We start from the raw sequence: 19,242 nt of genomic DNA, 5'->3' as shown, positions 1-19,242 counted from the left end.
TTTATTTTATTATCCAATTATTACTAATTGGAAAGTTGTTTCTATTTAAGAGCTTTAGAATAGAATGGTTCAGTTGCAAGGGTCCTTTAAAGATCATCTAGTCCAACAGCCTGACCGCTTCAGAGTTTACCAAAAATTAAGCATCTTATAAAGGACCGAACAATAACTGAATGCTGACAGCCAGATGACATCAACCACCTCACTAGGAAGCCTGTTCCAGTGTTTGACCACCTTTTCAGTAAAGAAATTTTTCATAATGTGCAGTCTGAATGTCCTCTGATGCTGCTTTGTGCCACTCCCCTGTGTCCCTTCTCTGTGTCAGTTCTCTGGGAGAAGAGCCTGGCACGTCCCTTTGCTTCCCTTACGACATTGCACAGAGCAATGAGGTTACCTTTCAGCCTTGTATTCTTCAGACTGGACAGTCCAAATGTCTTCAGCCTCTCCTCATAGGTTATACATTCCAGCTAGTCAAGTGAAATCAGCTGAAATCTTTAGTATCTTTACAGGATGTTCTAAGATAGTCTACTGAATTATAATTACAGGGCAATCTTTACAAGTCACACTAGCTGCCTCCAGGAGAATTCATTGTTTTCTCATGATGAACCAATGAGGAAAGAGTAAACCTGTTAGTCTTTTAGCTGTTGCTAGCATTCATGTAAAATCCTTTCATGGAAGGAGATAAAATGGCTGATGACTCTTGCAGTGCCCTCCGTAATGTTTTTTACTGAAGATACAGTGACTTCTGGGTAATGGAAGTGATCTGTGGCATATGAAAGTTTAGCTGCTGATTGTCACTTAAGAAACAAAACTAGGTTAAAAAGAAAGTCATTTAAAAAGCCAGCGTACTTTAAGAAGCCCAGTAGAAGGGCTTTTCAGGTCCTTTTCTGTCTCTTTCAAGTCAGTTGCAAAAGTCAAGATAATCTTTCACTTCTGAGGGCTTATAACTGATTGAAAATGCACAAAGACCTTGGTGATTTCCCGCAGTAGTCATCAGAGGGTATGGTGACAACCAGAATTGCTCCAATAAAATCGTCTGAAAGATAAAGTTACTCAAATGAGATGAAAAATGTTGCCCAGCTCTTTGCTTTGGAAGAGAGAGAGTGGAATGAGCCATACTTTAAAAACAAGGGCTTGCATTGTGCTCGTGTTTTTGGGTCTTCCTGATGATTTCCAAATCCTGCTGGCAGCCTGCTATAGTAATGTCACTGTGTTCCTTGTCCATGTCATTTGGATGAGTTTTCTAGCTTAACCAAGACAAATATTCAAACACAAGAAATACAAGCATCTAATTTTATATAGCAAAGTGCTTGTTGAGATGTGTCAGATGGCTCTTTGAAAGAATGTTTTATACCATTCCTAAATGTTTCTTTTCTTGTATCCTAGCAGATATCCCTCAGTCTTGCCAATTTGTATAATGAATTAGAAATAGCGGACTGAAGGAGGAAAAGAAGTGGCAATAAATGAGATTCAGGAGAGAAAAGTGATTGCCAGCTTGCTAATGCACAAACTGTTCTGTATAGTAGGAGCAAGCTGATCCATGTCATAAAAGAACAAGTACTTCAGAAAATTATTGATGTGACATGGGTCACTGTCTAAAAATAGCAGGTAATTTATAAGGAAAGTTATTCTTAAGAAACCATTGATGAATTTATATTTTCAAGTAGTTAAAGCTGTTCCTGTTGGAAGGAATAAAAGATGTAGGATGCTCAGGAATACACTTCCATAAACTGAGGCCTTATTGATTTTTATGGGTTTCACATTGAAGCGTGAACTGTGATGGAATGGAGGAGCAAAGAGCAAGGAGAGGGAAAAAAATGAAGACTCATTACCAAGCTCAGCTGCGTTTACCTAAGTGTCTTTTTCAGCTTTTATATTGTGAGCTGCAGGAGGGTGAGGAACTTGCTTTCTCCCTTCTGGTCCAGTAAGGATATTTGTCACTCTCCCACCCCCAGATCACTTGTTGTATTGCCAGGGTTTCATCTTGAGTTGCTGTACTGCTACTTTTCCTATGACTGCCTGTACTCTCTCTTCTTTCTTTCTTTCCCACGTTTACATTTTTGTCCTTAATTTTTGCAGACCTGTCCCACTCTTATTTCTGTACTCAAATCCTGTTGACCCTTTTTTTTTCCCACTCCAGGGGAAAGGCTGGCAATCAGAAGTACATCTCCAGTCCCTGCACATGCATGCTGTAGTCTATCCACAGTCTGTATTTATTTGTGATCTTATTCTTTATTTTCTTTAATGTGGAGATAGCTTTTTGTCTGGGTTAGTATGACTGGTGATTGTGGTATGGTGACCTGTATATGTAATAGGGAGCTAGAGTTTAATGAGACTTTGCATTGGCAAACATTATTGCCTCTTTTTTTCTGGAATCCTGCTTTTAATCTTACCCAAAAGGGTCTCAAAATGGAGATGGAGATACTTAAAAGAAGAAATTAGATTTTACGTTGTTAAAAGATTTATTTATGTTGTTAAGAGATTTATATTGTTATGGTCAAAGCCATCCGCACTGATCCAGGTGCGTTCTTCATTGAGAGTTTGAGAAGAGCAGCTTGAACCTTGCAACTTGTTGTACAGGGAGAAGAATGCCATGAATTCATAGAGGGGTTATCTTGAATCAAAATTTTAAACCCAGTAACAGTGGCTTAAAAACAAACAACAAAAAAAAGAGATGAAAAACTTAACAAAATCTACTTCTCTAAACTGTCTGGTATGCCTTTCCAGTGTACTGGGTTACAATAGTAGCCCTGCTTTTGCTAACCTCTTTTTTTTTTTTTTTTAATGGCTGCAGACTCTGGTGTTAGTGTCTAAAAGGATTGTGAGATTGTTATTTCTCCTTGAGTTCTCTGTTGTCATCAAATCATCCCCTTATGTATTTTTTTTAAAGCTATCATCAGCCCTAAACCATGATAGTACAAATACCTAAAATCATTGCATCCCATCCCAATATGGGAATGTATTTCCCCTCTTAGCCAGTGATATTTACCACCTTCCTGAACTGGCATGTCTTTTGACACCTCATGATCTACATATCTTAAGATTTTCTCACACTTTGCAATGAAATCAGTGGATTTCTTCAATGAAGTGCATCTCTTTTAAAATGTAATCCAGAACATGTGCAGCATGCAGGCAAAGTCATGAAAGCCTCATACTCTGAGCAGTGTCTTGGGAAGGAGAAGCAGCACTTAAGTGGAGCACGTTACCTCTTGTTTACTGAGCTGGTCATGGCCAGGGGAAATCCACGGTGTGCTACATCACACCAGTTTCAAAGATTGCTCAGTCACTGGGAAAGACAAATGGTGCCAGTTAAAGGGATTTTTTGCTCACTTTCTCACTGGATCATAGTTCAAAACATAAGGGAGCAAGAAATTTCTGCAAGCTGCCTTCCAGCCCCTGCTTTGTTCCCAGGACTGTAAAACCTCCTCTAGCTCATTGTCCAGGCATATGGTAATATTATAGCTAGAAGTGCTGGGCAGCTTTTATTTGGAAACCTCTATTTAAACACAAAACAAGTACCACTTTCACAAAATGACATGCATCTTGGAACAGATCCTGTTTCCCTGGGAAATTGAAATGTGAGGTTCCTGATGAGTGTGTATGTGTGTATGTATTTAATGTAGCAGGTTTCATTTGTAGCTATCTATCTTTTAAAGAGTATCTTCCAAACTTCAATTTAATTTCCAGACCCAGTGAAGGTCTGGAAGATTCTTAGGCTATTGATTGACAGGACCTACTAATTAGAAATAGGTGGAGAAGTGGGTTGAATGTTCTGATTAGCTATCTGCTCAGTGTTGTGTTTTCCTGATCTTGAAGGATCATAAATATTTTTTTATTGGGCAGAGCCAGGTGTGATCTATTTATTTTCTTAATATATCTGGACTGCTGTGGACTTATCACATTGTAAGTTTCAGTGTATCATGATAAAATATTTATGATATGCTTCAGAGCAGAATTCCTGCTGTGTTCAGTTATGGTCCCAAAGGGTTTTGGTGGCACTGAGCTGAGCAGTAACTTAAGTAATTAAAAATCAGTCAGTTCTGAGTTGCAGAAAGGCTGACTTTGTCATCTGCTTGAAAAAATTGCTTGAATTGATTGATCTATCTACAGCAACAATACAAATAATAATTTTGCACTGTGACCTTTCATTTCCAAATAATTTTAAGTTCTGTTCAAACTGCAACCACTATACAACCATAGTCCTCTATTGTGCACCTAGACAGTGTTGAACTGTTACATCTGCAACAAAATAAGACTTAAGAGTAGCGCCAATACTTTTACTCGTTAATGATCAAAGCTAAGTGGTGAAAGGGATTACTTTTAGTTAAGTGTCCAGAGGAATCTAGACAGGCTGAGTATTATGAGACTCTTGAGAGATTTCTGGAATTACCACTTTCACAGGTGCCAAGTAAAATGTAGTACCATTTGGGTCAGTATTGCCTTAGAATAAAACATACAACCTCTTATATTGTCATTCAGTGTTATAGGGTTGCATTTTTTTTAACCTTTCCCTCTAATGCCTTCTTGACAGAATACCTTTTAATTTTAAGAGGTAGTCAGCTGACAGCACGTGATTATTTGCACTGGGAAACAAAAACCAATGTGATGAGGATGTAATGCTGCTCCCGGCTTGATTACCTATTTGGGAAAGGAATGCAAATAAGTCCATTTATAAAATTAAATTTATAATTCCATATAACTTTAGGGCTGCCCTGCACTCACAACAGACTCCCTTTTCTGCCACCTCAGTGCTCTGCTGCTATGGTTATACATGCAGCAAACTGAGTGATCTCTTGTTTATGTCATGAAAAGAGGCACCTGCTTCTAATCAGTGTTACACTGCTCTGGCTGAGCCTGCAGAGTCTAGATAGTTTCCTTTATGTTGTTTTCATGCCTGGGACCATTTTAGCCTCACATTAATGGCTTGCTTTCAGTACTGGATTAGTTCCTTCCCTTCAGAAGACACTGAGAACTGATCTCCTTTGAAATCATTCCTGAAGGTCTCAACACACATCAATGTTTCATTCAGTATTCCCCTTTTTAGGGCAAGTCATGCCAGTTCTCTCTTGTCTGGGCCAGAGTTCCACCAAGTGGTGGTGTGGGTCCAGACAGGAGAAGGATGGGTGGAAAGTATATGGGGATAAAGATCACCAGTGGAAATCCATCACTACTTTACTGTGTAGCATTTCTTCAGCTACTATTTGCTTCACAGTTGTCCACCACCGAGCAGATGGGCGTGCTTATAGTAAGACTATATAGTGGTTCAGCCTGAATGACATTTTAAGATGTGAGCTGACAGGAAATGAGTAATACGAGATTTGTAGGGGAAAGTTTATAAGCCTCTAAACCTTTTACCTATTGCAGATTGTGGAATCTCAAGTGAAGTGAACTTTTATTTTTAGTCTGTAGCTCAGGAAAGCAAGTGAAAAAGTCAGATGACAATCAAACAATTCCTTTTTAATTTTGAATGAAGTTGCTAAGCTCTTGCATATTTAAAAGGAGTAGATGCAAATAACATATTTCTCTTTCTACCTTGCTGCCCTTATTTCTTGTATACTAGAACTCCTTCAAACCCAGATGGCAAACTTTGAAGTGGAGGTGCTTAGGAACTTTGCTTTTACTCTCTGATAACTTTTTGTTTGAACATATGCTCAGCAGTGATAACATTGCCCCTTGACAATACCAAGTAATCAAAATGTAGAAAAAATGAAATCCGTATGTGTTCACATCTGTATTTTACTTGAAATGTTTCTCATTCATTGTGTGTTTATTTAGGGGTGGGCAGGGAATGACATCACAGTTTAGCATTTGAGAACAGTCCCTCCCAGTCAGTACCACATCATAAAATCATAGAATGGCCTGGGTTGAAAAGGACCACAATTATCATCTAGCTTCAACCCGCCTGCTATGAGGGTTGCCAGCCACCAGCCCAGAGCCACATCCAGCCTGGCCTTGAATGCCTCGAGGGATGCGGCATCCACAACCTCTCCAGGCAACCTGTTCCAGTGCGTCACCACCCTCTGAGTGGAAAAACTTCCTCCTAATATCTAACCTAAACTTTCCCTGTCTCAGTTTAAAACTGTTCCCCCTTGTCCTATCACTATCCACCCTCGTAAACAGTCTTTCCCCTTTCTGTTTATATGCTCCTGTTGAGTACTGGAAGGCCACAATGAGGTTTCCCCGGAGCTTCTCTTGTCCAGGCTAAACAAGCCCAGTTCCCTCAACCTTTTTTCATAGGAGAGGTGCTCCAGCCCTCTGATCATCTTAGTGGCTCTCTCTGGACCCATTCCATGAGCTCCATGACCTTCTTGTGCTGGGGGCTCCAAGCCTGGGAAAGGGGAAACATCGAAGTCAGTACCAAGAAACACGGTACAGTAAAAATAAGCACTTTACATTAAAAAAAAAAAGTAAGCCACTACTCTAGCTGGCTGTTTCTGTGCATCCTTGCTGTACCCAAGGAGGAAATAAAAGTTGTTGCTGGAGGGATGAGCGTTTACCTACAAAGAACAAGTTTCTCAGTTCCTCCCATTCCAATTCCCTAGTATTTGGGTTCTGTTTAATTAACTTTTCTGTTAAACAGTTTACACAAAATAATAAGGATTATCACCACAGTAAAAATCAGCAGTGTCAGTGCTGCCTTTGTAACGATGACATATTGTAGGCAATCAGAATTGTTCCTAAGTGATGGAGCATATTTCCAGCCTGCAGGGATTTAACTCATACTGATATCTGCCAATATTTTAATCTGCAGTACTGTCAAGGTGGGAATTTGAGGACTCAGCATTGAATGAGTTATTTTTCCCATTATAACTGAGTAGCAAAATGCTCTCTGACTTCATTGCAAGTCCTGTGCATTCTTTACAAGTCCTCTTTTGAATAGTAGGAAGAACGCAGTTTGTCCAGGAGAAGCTTGTTGGTACACTGGGTATAACTGTAGCATCCACTGCTTTGCAAGATTTTTGGAGCCTTGAAACTTCCATTTCATAAGTAGGGCTCAGAGCAATGTGAAAGCAACAGGAGACTGTGCTGCAAGGGATATAAGGGAACAGATGCTCTTTAAGTGTCTGGTAGATAAGCTCTTGACAATTTTATCTGTCTAGCAGATTGCAGTATTGCGGATTGCCAACAGTAAATATCACTGTTTGAGTATTAAGAAAGTGGCCTATCTTCTGCACTATTGGAAATCTTACAGTGGTAGAGTAATATAGTGACACATTGGACACTGTAATTTACTGCAACATCAGAGATTCATTTTAAAAATAACATTACTGAATTGTGTGTGTGAAAAAGCTTTTTTTCTTTATGATTTTTAGGTCAGAAACTTAGCTTTTCCAACAGTGAGTTAAAGAAAGTGTAATATGAGTTGCAAACCTGCAGAGCCTGGTTTTCTCCCTTAGCTACTTCATGTTTTTCTTTTAGGTCACACTTCTTTCTGTTTATGAATAGCATTATAGCAAATAGGTAAATCAGACTCTAGCTTTCAAAATTGCCTGGGAGAACAGAATGTTCCCCTGGAAATGATCTTTGCTCTGTTGTTTCTGAACACACACATACATACTGAGTACATTCAGCCAGAGAGCAGTGTTGCTGTGTCACTTTGTAAATATTTGGTTTGGTGGTTTTTTTTTTTTTTTTTTTTCTTGGATCTTAAATTCTTCTGCACATTCCTTATGGATATTCAGCCACCAAGAGCTGAGCTGTGGCAGTAACCTGTTACGTGGCCCCTTAACTCTGATAGCTAGTGTATGACAAGCACTTCCAAATTGTGAAAATGGGCATGCAAGATGAATGTTTTTGCTCACTGAAATCTTTGTAGCCTTTTTACAGATTCTGGGATTATATTTGATTTCATTGATTTCATTATCGGTGTCATTATTTGCAGCCTTAAGTAAACAGTCCTCCCGGATGGCAGGAGACACATTTTTCTTTTTCTCCTAGAAAATAGCATGATATTCCACAGATGCAGTTGCCAATATTGAGGTATATCATAGGGTTATTGCTATGTTTGTCATTTCCTTTTTTGTATTGCAGTCCGCTCTAAAAATAATGGATCTTTGTGTGTCTGCTGCTTTCATACCAAGACCTTTGTACATGTTTCGTGGCAGTAATTGTAGTAGGTTAAGGTTGTACTGAAGCACACCAGAGTAACCTTTAGCAGTTTATTAAGAGAAATGGTCTCAGGTAATAGGTCATGCATATAATCTTGGGAGAACAAAAGGAAATGAAAGGGGAACTGAATGGGGTATTAGTTTCCTATTGAAAAGCAGTGATTTTTTGCAAAGAGTGAGATTTTGCTTTTTATTACTTCTGTCTGAAACAGCTCTGCTGAAGTGTGGTTATTAAGGTATAGTGTAAAAGGCATCACGGTAGAACAGCAGATATGTACTGAGTCAGCTGTACTTTTCTTCCTAAATGTCATTAGCAACCAAGGAGAAGTTGGGTATGTAGTATTAGATATGTCATCTGCTGTTATGTTCATCTTTTATCCTTAGATATAAGAATGTTTAACAACTGTGATAACATCGTTTCTCCTTCTAGCAAGGGTGTTTTCATCACATTCTGCTTACAAAGTAGAAAGGATAGTTAAAGCATAGTAGAAAGATATATTATTAAATAATTTTCCTGTTATATTATTGTCTGTATTTTTCCTGAAGATATCTGTGCTACTGAATGATGACTCTGTGTACTGATAATTGAGTAAAAATTAGTCATTCCATCCACTTAACATTCATTAAACTATCTATGATCACATAAATTAGAGAATTTTCTTTGAAAATCCTCATGCCATTTGCACCACAATTTTAGTTTTAAAAAGATACATTATTTGGTACGCTCTGAATATGCATGGAGTCTTAACCAATCAGGAGCTGTTATGTGTGGTTGAAAGAGATTCCGCATACTCTTGATTTGTGACAAGGAGAAAGAGCAGCTCTACAGTTGCTGTAGTTCTTTTAGCTTTGTGTTGGCACCGCTGGCAGCGCTGCTTCTTGTCGCATCTGAGCTGCCACACCCCAGAATAGCTTTGTGTACTGGTTTGGGTAACATTCCTTGCACCAGTGCCAAATGAAGGGAGAACTAGGAACTTTGAAATTCATTCTTTCTGAACTACTCGTTGTCATTGTTGCACACTTTTGTTGTAGCCTAGGAAAAAGTCACAGGCATGACCTTGGTAGCACCTACTGAAGCAAAAGCCACATAGCATTGTTTTGTGGGGCACTGCTAAGAGAAACTGAATGTTCCGTCCCACTATTTTCTGTGGTGTGTACCTGCTGATCCCGCCAAGAATCAGTTGCTGCAGGCTATCCCAGAGCAATCAGTTAATGCATCATTTCTGCAATCATTTGCAGCACTGAATTCACTGGGTAATCTTCTTAATGGTTGCTCATCCTAGGTAAGGATGGCTGCACTGGCACAGACGTGGGGTCTGTCTAGCCTAGTTTCCTGCCGCCCACTGCAGCCATAAGCGGATGTTCAGAGAGGAGCAAGAACAGGGTAAGGCATATCTGGTGTGTCCTTCAGTTACCCAACGAATTCCTTACTATTTTCAGGGGCTTTCCTGGCCTTGACATGATTTGTGTATTTAGAAATGTCCAAAGTGGTTGTCCTGTAACTTTCTGTGCATATGCAAACACTTCTCTTCCACAGCGTTATCTGGCAAAGAGTTCCATAAATTGTTCCCTGTCATGTGAAGAACTGACTCCTTTTGTTTGCTATAAACATGTTTTTTACCAGTGTCATTTGAAGGCCACCTCTTGGTGGGTTTACTTGTTTGAAGGAGCAGTCTGTCTACTCTCAGTTGCCCGTGATTTTGTAAAACTGCATCAGAAACTCTACAAGCTACCATGACCTATTTTCTTTTTTTTAATGGAACATTAATACTGACATTCACAGCCTTAATCACTGCAATGTTTTTTTCTGTCAAAACCCCTGCATAGAGTCAGTCAGCAAACAATCGTGTAATAGCTTTTCTATTTTGGGGCACAGGGCCAAATACTCTTATGCAGTAAATTGGATAACATTTTAGCAAAGCTCAGGAAGCTGCACACATTCTTAATATCAGAATAGAGCCTGACTCCTTGTTTCTGTTAAAACGAAAAACAGCAACAGCAGAAAAACAAACCTAGTATTCTATACTTTGCTCAACAAAATGCTATACGTTAATGAAGTTTGGTGTTTGTTTTAAGGTCTTCTCTTAGGTTTTAACAGCTAACAAAGTAGACCCAGTGCTTTCTAGCAGCCTTTGAAGCTTGAACTGAAAGTTCAACAGCCCAGTCCTTTCTAAATATGTGGTTTATGAGGCCAAAAAGAGAACCAAGTAGGGAGGAAAGGGTGAAAGCCACAGTAATGATGATAATGCGATAAAAATATCTTGAAATATCAGGTGATCAGTAAATGATTCTGTGACGTACAAGAGGTTCTATAAATTCATCTATATTGTTAAAACAGAGCATGCTGTATGTTCATTATTCTTACTCTTTTTTTTCCCTGAGCTAGTGGTAATGAGAAGCATTTATGCTCTTGTGTTGCAGTTTATGATTATGTAGTTTATGATTATGAATACCCTTCACTGTGCAGTTTGATTTCCCTGAGACTGCACCTGACTGAGACTGAAAACTTAATAATGAAAGTGAATAGAGGGAGTAAATAGTACAGCTTAGTCTGCTTAAGAAAAGCTATAATGAATAAATAAAGCTGAACTATTATTGCAAGTATTTTTCTGTTTCATTTAAATGGCATGATTTTGTCAAAGGTTTTTACTAGATCAGTCTACTCATGATGCAGCACTTGAAGTTTTTTTTGTGCCCAGATCTTTCTCAGTCTTTTCTACTGATGTTAGTAATCTCCCTAGAATTAATTTAACTCTGGAATTGAAAATAAGTATCTATCTGATATTTGATTCCATCAATAATCCTGGGCTGTCTGCTTGTCAAAGTAATAAACATAAAGAGGAGTAAGTGCAGGAGCAGTTGCTGAGTAAGAGACGTTGTCAAGTATCTGATGCCCTGTCCATGATTCAGTCTCTCCTTTACGAATACCCTTGACCTATTGTGTTTCTTCATCCATGTGGGAGGAAGCTAGGAGCTGGAGTATTTAACCACCTGTCTTTATTAGTGTCAGCGCTTCTTGACATTAAAGGATTATTCTGGGGATGCTCTAAGCTTTTCTAATCATTGAGGTCTCTGTAGTTAATTGGTTTAGAGCTTTTATTGAGGTGGACTCTCACGTTCTAAAACCTATGTTTTGTATGACTTGCTAAGGATACGCCAAAGGAAGAAAAATTTCTTCATTAGCAAGTTAGAATTACTAACGTGTTCTTTGGGTGTGTTCTTTGGGCTAGTGTTATTCATCTGATTTAGGTATAAAATGCTGGACTGGGGTTTGAATGAAGAAAGTTTTTTCAGGTTTTGGGAACACGTACAAGCCAGCTGTGTTCTGTAGTGTTTTGTGACAATTATTAGCATTTGTAGCAATGTTAACTAAGAATCATGTTCATGGGTCAGGATTCACCCAGAGCTAAAAGACAATCTCAGACATGCCCAAGAGAGTTCACAGGTGTGTTGAGCTGTATGAGCAATATGAAGTATATAGGAGTTTTGGTGTGACAGCAATGTGTCTCATGGGAAATAACAGCTGATGGTCTAGAATGGACCAGTGGAATCTATTATTGCAGTGTAAGTTTGGGGACATCTGAAAGTCTCTGCATTTGCTAGCAGTTGAAGAAGCTGACTAGAATCTTTGCTTTGTGTTGACATATTTCCAGTAGAACTATTTACTGGTAAATAGTGCATATCTAAATTAGAAGGTAAGTAAATAATTTCTAGCTTTCTCCATGATCTTCTTTGTTCTTACTGAGAAATCGTCAGAAGAGTTTAGCTCAAAACCTGGTTTTGATGGTGTCCTGTACAGATGTTGACTGCTTCATTTGACCGAAGTATTCTTGACTGTAGAAGTTTTCCCTTGGTAATAGTAGTGGGACTTGATGCCGTGATGAGCAGCTACTGTAGTTTGAATGGATTTTGGAGAGACTCAGTTACTTCATTTCCTTGGTTAGGATTGTCTTTTACTCCACAGTGGATGGAGAGATGGTTACTGACTGTAATTTTTCAGATGTGAACAGTTGGGTTACACTAATTTTTGAGTGCACACAGTTGAGCAAAACAAACTTTCAGACAGAGACTTGAACTTGTTTTGTATCCAGTGTGCTGTAGCAGAGATTTATTTTTTTTTTTCAATATAGAATCATTTGTAATCATAGAATCATAGAATGGCCTGGCTAGAAAAGTTTCAAGCCCCCTCCTATGTGCAGGGTCACCAACCACCAGACCAGGCTGCCCAGAGCCACATTCAGCCTGACCTTGAATGCCTCCAGGGATGCGGCATCCACAACCCCTTTGGGCAACCTGTTCCAGTGCATCACCACCCTCTGAGTGGAAAAACTTACCCCTAATATCTAACCTAAACCTCCCCTGTCTCAGTTTAAAACCATTCCCCCTTGTCCTATAGGAATGGAAAGCATGCAGTTACCAACAAGCATTACACCTTTTGGCATTCTGTGGAGGTCTGTAATGGTTCACAAGAGTGTTGCTTAGGTAGTACCTATATAGGTGATGCACATTAGTTGTTTTATGGCTCCATGTTGATTTTTCTCAGCTGGATAGTAGCTGTATTACTGCTTTTAAAGGAAAGCAGGCTTTAAAGCACAACAGATTTCATTACATAGTTTCACAAAATTTCACAAACAACACCGAAACTGAATGAATAGAAATCTCAGAGAATTCTCAAGCTTCAGAAATTCAGTTACACAGAAATGTATGTATACATAAGACAAGAAAATTTTCATGCAAGTACAGAAGTTGGTGTAATTGCATAATTTTTTTCATCAGAAACGTGGACAGGCATCTGCTGTTTAAGTTTCAGAAATGTGACTTCTTTGACCAAAATTTGATACTTGTAGTTCTTCATGTGGATGGAATGCAGCTGTCTTACTAAACGTTCACATTTAAAAATTATGCCTTACATTTATTATTTGAATCCCAATACCAGAGAGTGTTCTGAGAGAGCCAGTGTCAGATTTCTGAAGATGTACAACTATTTAATTTCTGCTAGTAGAATTAGGAGTCAGTATAACTACATTCAAGATATGTGAACTTACTTAATGATCTGTAAGTTCACAGGATGCTTAAAAAGTAAAATATATTCCAAAATATACTTAGTTTCTGAAGTGTGTCATAATATTAGAAATGGACTCATGTTCTTTCTGCTTTCTGGATTTTGAAGGGTAACATCAAACAGACTGCCAGTATTGAAAACAGTCAATTCCCATCTTGGCTGACGTTTGAGGCTCTTGTTTTGATTTGGTTGTTTTGAGTTTTTGAACTAGCCTAAGAACCTAAGCAGCTTGAGAATAGGCCTTCTGGTAGCTTTTGTCTTTTGGTTGCATTTTTCAATTTAAAGGTGGAGTTTCCTTACTTAATGTAAAAAAAAAAAAAAAAAAAAGTATACATATGCTGCAAAATCAGAGGAAGTAACCAGTTCATAGGAATCATTGTATAATCCTGTGTGAATTACTGCCTTGTGAAAACTAGCGTGGATTGGAGGACAACAGGGAGGGGACAAGGAGATTGCAAGTACTTGAACAAATCGTAGCTACTGTCTTTTCTGGAGAATTTCAAAATGATACTTGTGTGCACCCTTCACAGTAAAACTATGATCTCTTGCCAATAGCAAGCAGACTTGAAGAGGTTAATATTTAACAGGTTCCTGGCTGGAGCTGTGTGTTGTGTTTTCAGTACATAACTCCCTTGTTCCCTTGGAAGCATTATTTTGTGTAAACAAAACACATTTTTATACTGAAGTGCATCTGTCTACATGTGCTGTTCCATGATGAATCAGTTAATAGTGGGCTATCAAAAGATTTTCTGCTTCTACCTCACGCATGCTTGTTACCATTTTTCATCTCCATTTAACGTAATGGAAGCAATTATTGTATTGCCTGATTCCGGCAATCAGTGAGTATTGCATGCTCATCTTAACAGTATTCAATTGGTGGCAAGCCTGATCCTACAGTGTCTGCTGGAATGTTGATTTCTAACTTATACTAACAACAGTGACACAAAAATCTGATCTAACACACCTGCATGACTCACTTCTTTGAGTCATTTGTCTGCAATGACTGGTACTTAAAATTAATATATGCTTATAATAAAGATAGAATGCAGTGAAAATGGGTGATGACAGAGGCCTATGAGATCACCTTGAAGGTCTTGTTAAAGTGTAGAATGTATTTTCCAATTCTTTTTCTGGTTTAGAGGTGAATGCTCCAAGAACAGAAAGTTGGATATCCCTTTTTGTGTGGATTGTTATGTGCTCTAGCGGAATTTCTAGTAGAGTCTCAGCTTAACTGTATTACCCAGTGTTGGTATAGTAGGACATAAATGTGCTAGCTGAGCTCAGGCACCTGTAATAGCAGTTTATGATGTGTTTGAAAGTGCTACTATCCCACTCTTCAAAATCCGTAAGGCCTGAACCTGCTTTTTTTATACAGAGTTTGTAAACAATGTTCCTTATTACTGGGAAGCAGAAGTGCCTGAAGGGTGAGTAGCTGACTTGAACCTTTGAAGGTTGTTTTGTTGTTTTTTTTCTTTTAATATCTTCAGGTTCCTTTGCTGATGAGTTGGCCATATGATATTGTGAGGCAGGAGAAATACAGATATAAAACTAACTTGATTTCCTTGAAGGATCTATCTGCACTCTAGGGGATATAGTACAGTCCAGGATGGTGCTAACACTGTCTTTTAGGCAGGAAATTCTTTCACTACTGTGTAATTCATTGTCAAACTGTGAACAGGAGGAGTACCATACATGGAGAAAGACAGGTTTCTCGACTGTTTGTTTGAGTCTTTCCAACCTACTTACATGGACTTCAATAGAACAGCTTTGAATTTTGGCACAGCTTCACACTTTTCTAATGTAGAAATCCTTTGGCAAACATATACGTGTTTACATCTCAAACTGTTAGGAAGGATGGAGGAATGTGATGGCCTCTGTGCTGACTTACCTCAGTCCCTGGCTTTTGATGATCTTATTAACATTTACTCTTTAACATCACAGCTGATATTGCAGATTTCTTTAAAAAATTCTTTACTGGAGGCCTAATATTGACATATCAAATGATGTCTTCTGAAACAACAGTAATTTACCATAATTTTTGTTGTCATTATTTTTCTGAATGGACAACTGGATGCAGACATCAGCAGATAGTCTAGCCCGTGGGAAGCTGAAGACAGAAATCATTATCCATAGTCTTTTAAGTTCATTCCTGCATCTCTCCTCTGGCTGTGATCACCTGGCAATATTTATTCTTCTTTGTGTATTTCTGTTCATACAAATACAGTCCATACAAACCAAATGAATGACAGGCAGACATTCCCCACCAGAGGAACCACTGTCTCTGTGGTCAGGTGAGAACACCTGATTTCGTAATAAATTTTTAGAGAATGCTTGCTCTCTGTTGGGAGGCCTTGATTCTGCATTCAGGGTAGCAACTGAGGCTTAGTTTATGTTTCTCAAGTGGTCATACTCAGTGCTGCTGTACAGAGGTGCTCTTGACTGTGGCCAAAAGGTATGGGCAGGTAGAAATGATACAGACTAACACTTCAGCAGTAATTGCTAGCCTGTCCTGTTCTCCACATGTAGGCACACCCTAGAAGGGGATTAAGCCAATTCTTGACTCTCATAGGATCCGGTTGAATTTGACCAAGCCAGTGACAGAATTTGTCATCGGTGTAAGATGCCTGCTGTAGGAAGGCAACACAGGGACTCATCAGTAAAGCTTCATTTAATAATTTGCAATGACAGTGTGTGGTCTTTCATCAGCGTCTCTATTGTGCTTGATACTGCTTAAAAATACTGAGGTTGAAGAGTAACCACCAGTGTGGAGCAGACTGTAAGAAATGTTCGTTTGCTTCTGTGGCCAAGCAATGGTAAATCCACCTTTTCAGTCTCAGTATATGAAACAGAAATGCAAGGGAAAAGAAGGTAAATAGTGTTTATAGGCCATTCACTGGTTTTACCTTGATGCTGATTTGTCTCTGCTTTGTACTGGGTGTTGTTCACATGTGCACATATGGGGTCCAAAGCATAAAAGAAAGTATAACTATCTTGATGTATTAGTGCATTGCCTGAAAGTGTAGATACAGCAATTGAGATAAGGGAGACTGACATTCCTGGAATTAAAAAATGAGTTTGTCAGTGCCTTTCAAGAGTATGTAAAGCCAGACTTATACATTTGTCAGCATTATACATTATATGTTTCTACTGTTCAGACTTTACTTGAGCACCAGTGTCAATTATTTTTTATAAAGCACTTATTCAAGAGCACTGGTATTCAGAACTGTCAGCTGTGCAGATAAAAATATCAGTATTGTGGGTCTTGTCCCAGCTTGTAATCAGTGGTCAATTTGCTATCAAAGCATTTTTTTGTAGGATTTCTTTTTCCTCCAAATCATACAGCACTGTAGCTAGAATAAAAGGCCTATTTCACTGATGGTGAAATGATTTGGTAAGTTTGGTGATATTATTTACAGAATAGAGCTAAAGAGAAAAAATAGGCTTGGTACTGAACTCTTATAGAGATCTTACACTGGTCAATAATCTGGTCTTCTTAGTCATATGCTGTTCAAACTAGGATGGTAATTGCCTAAAAAGTAAGTGTGGAAACACAGGTAACCAAAATAAATCCTGGGAAATGAAGATACGGTGAACATATGGATAGGAGTTCTCCCTTCCTTTGCTTTACTATTTTAGGGGATTCATTAAGTAGGCTAGTTTGATTCTGTTTGAGAAGCAAGTCTGAGAAGATAAATTTGATGAAAGGTTTTTCCAGTGAACGCAGCAGGAGGCCAGGATAACAGTATGCAGACCATGGGACAGGCACTGCAGTCTTGCTTGGTGTTGCCTTAAATTTAATACAGGAATTTCAGTAACTTATCCAAAGTTTGCTGAATCTGAGATGCCTCATTCCCCCCAGACAAGTTTGGAGATGAGCAAAGCTGCAACTGATTCCATTATGTAGCTCCTTTCTGATCTGCTATTACGAAGTGAGTAGCAAGCTCAAGTACATTCACTGAGATGTCATCATTTAAACAGGTCTGTTAAACCACAGGAGTAATCTTTTGAAGTGCTTTCATGTGGCTTTTGACCAGAATCAGCCATGTTGTGCAGATTTCTTTTTCTTCACACTTTTATATTGATAATGTTTCTTAAGCTTTGAGGAAATTGTTTTGGCAGAGAAGTAACTGAGGAAAACCACTATCTCTATGAAAAATCTCCCCAGAATCCCAACTATTAAATAAAGGAAGTATCTACTGCTCTACAGATCAGGTTCAGTTGGAGATAGTAAATTTATTATGAATTGCATATCTGCAATACTATTGGTAATTAATTTGCTGCTACATAATTTAATACTTCATTGAAGACAGACCAAATTCTGTACAGCAGTTAGAAATATAAAATTGTTTTGACAGAAGTTATTCACATTCAATCTGATATCCCTGGGCTTTAACAGGTCTATAAGAAAGACAAGACTTAAACTTTGAGAAAGTTTATTGAGACAAAATTTTGCAGATTCACATGTTCATTAGCTCTGGAGCCAGAAATCAACCTAACTGTGCCTGAATTTCATAGGCTTTCTGAGAATTGTGCTGTTTTTTTTGTGTGTTGGCTTTTAAGTATTCAAGCAGTTCTACTGTGTGCAGAAGCTCTTGTCAGATGTGGAAGCTGTGGCAATATGGTGTAAAGGAAAGTTATGCTCAGCTCTTTGGTTACAAAAGGTCTTGTCATTATTAAGAGTAAGATGGAGAAGTTCAAATAAATCATCAACATTTGGTTGAACTTTAAAGCTTCACACATCACATCAAATTTAAAACTTTGATAACCGAGGGGGGTGGAGTACAGAGGAGGTGTTTTAGTGATCTAATGCCTAAAAATACAAGTAGATTAAGAGAAATCCAAATTTGGCAGTGGCAGCTGCACAGATTGTAAGGATGACTGCATTGATTGTGACTTTATGATTTCAGTGTGGCAGTTAGTCAAGAATTCAAGACTTGGTTCTGGGTATGGCAGAGAATTGGTGACTAGATTTTGCATGTATGTGTTTCTGCTTCTGTTATCTGTGCTAAACCTGGCAAGAATTACACAGCTATTGTCTTTGTCTCCCAAAGCCAGTAATTCAGGATGATAAGGCATGTTTTCTTTCAGAGGAACTCATCTTGTCAACTGTATTATGAACACATAGTTTTAAAATCAATATCATAGATGTTAGGTGAAGTGACCAATCAACAGTTTTTATTACTTTTTAAAAAGTTATTGCATTCTGAGTTGAATCCATGGTTCAGCAAGTATTTGAGTGCAAGCCAATTTTAACATATACAGCAGTCTTACTAAAGATGACAGTTTGCTTGCTTTAAGTTTTTTCCAGGCTTAAGGACTTGTCTTGAGTTCTACTATTACGGAAAAGAATGTCACTGTGGTTCAGGTATGTTTAGATTATGATGTTTTGCAGCCTCTCTGACATCTTAGTCCCTGCTGGTGTAGCACACACAGCAGTCAGACAGCAAGGGGCACTAGCTTCCTCATACACAGAAATTCTGTGCCATCGTCAGTGGCATGATGAATCAGGCCCTCATTTAGTGGATAGGAATAGAAAGTGAGAGTATATTAAAGAAAGTGTAAGGGGAATGTAACTGGAAAACGTCACTGAAGAATTATCCCTGCCTCTGGAAGCCCTGTGCACCTGGCAGATATACAGTCCTCTGAGCTGCAGGAGATTCATTCGTGCAAATTCGTCTCAGCTGTCTCTTATTACAATCATGCACAATTACGGAATCATATGCATTGAAAGGGACCTCTGGAGATCATCCAGTCCAACACCCTTCTAAAGCAGCTTCCCTAGAGTAGGTTACACAGGAAAGTGTCTAGGTGGGTTTTGCTTATTTCCAGAAATAGCGTTTAATGAAACTGTCATGCCAGAGCTCACTTAGGCTGTGAAACTTTGGAGAACCACAAAAGGGCAGATTACTTACTTGACTGTTTGCTTAATGACTTGAAGGGCTTTGCTGTCTCAGAAGAGACAGCACCTTGTTGTCTGGGACAATTTAGGCTGACAAAAGCCTTCAGCAATATTGTTTATCTCCAGGCAAGGCCTGATTTAATTCATTGTCTCTGTACATACTGTTATGTAACCCT

General features: G+C 38.7%; 1 protein-coding gene across 6 annotated transcripts in view; it reads left to right on the top strand.

Annotated features, from left to right (window-relative positions):
• Window positions 1–19,242, top strand: part of FAM13A (family with sequence similarity 13 member A) — a 142,981-nt gene that overhangs the window by 48,813 nt on the left and 74,926 nt on the right. The gene's annotated exons all lie outside the window — the stretch shown is intronic.

This window comes from Phasianus colchicus, chromosome 4, assembly GCF_987193195.1.
Source record: "Phasianus colchicus chromosome 4, bPhaCol1.hap1.1, whole genome shotgun sequence".
In the NCBI taxonomy this organism is placed as follows: Eukaryota; Metazoa; Chordata; class Aves; order Galliformes; family Phasianidae; genus Phasianus; species Phasianus colchicus.
This window is presented reverse-complemented; position numbering and strand designations above follow the sequence as displayed.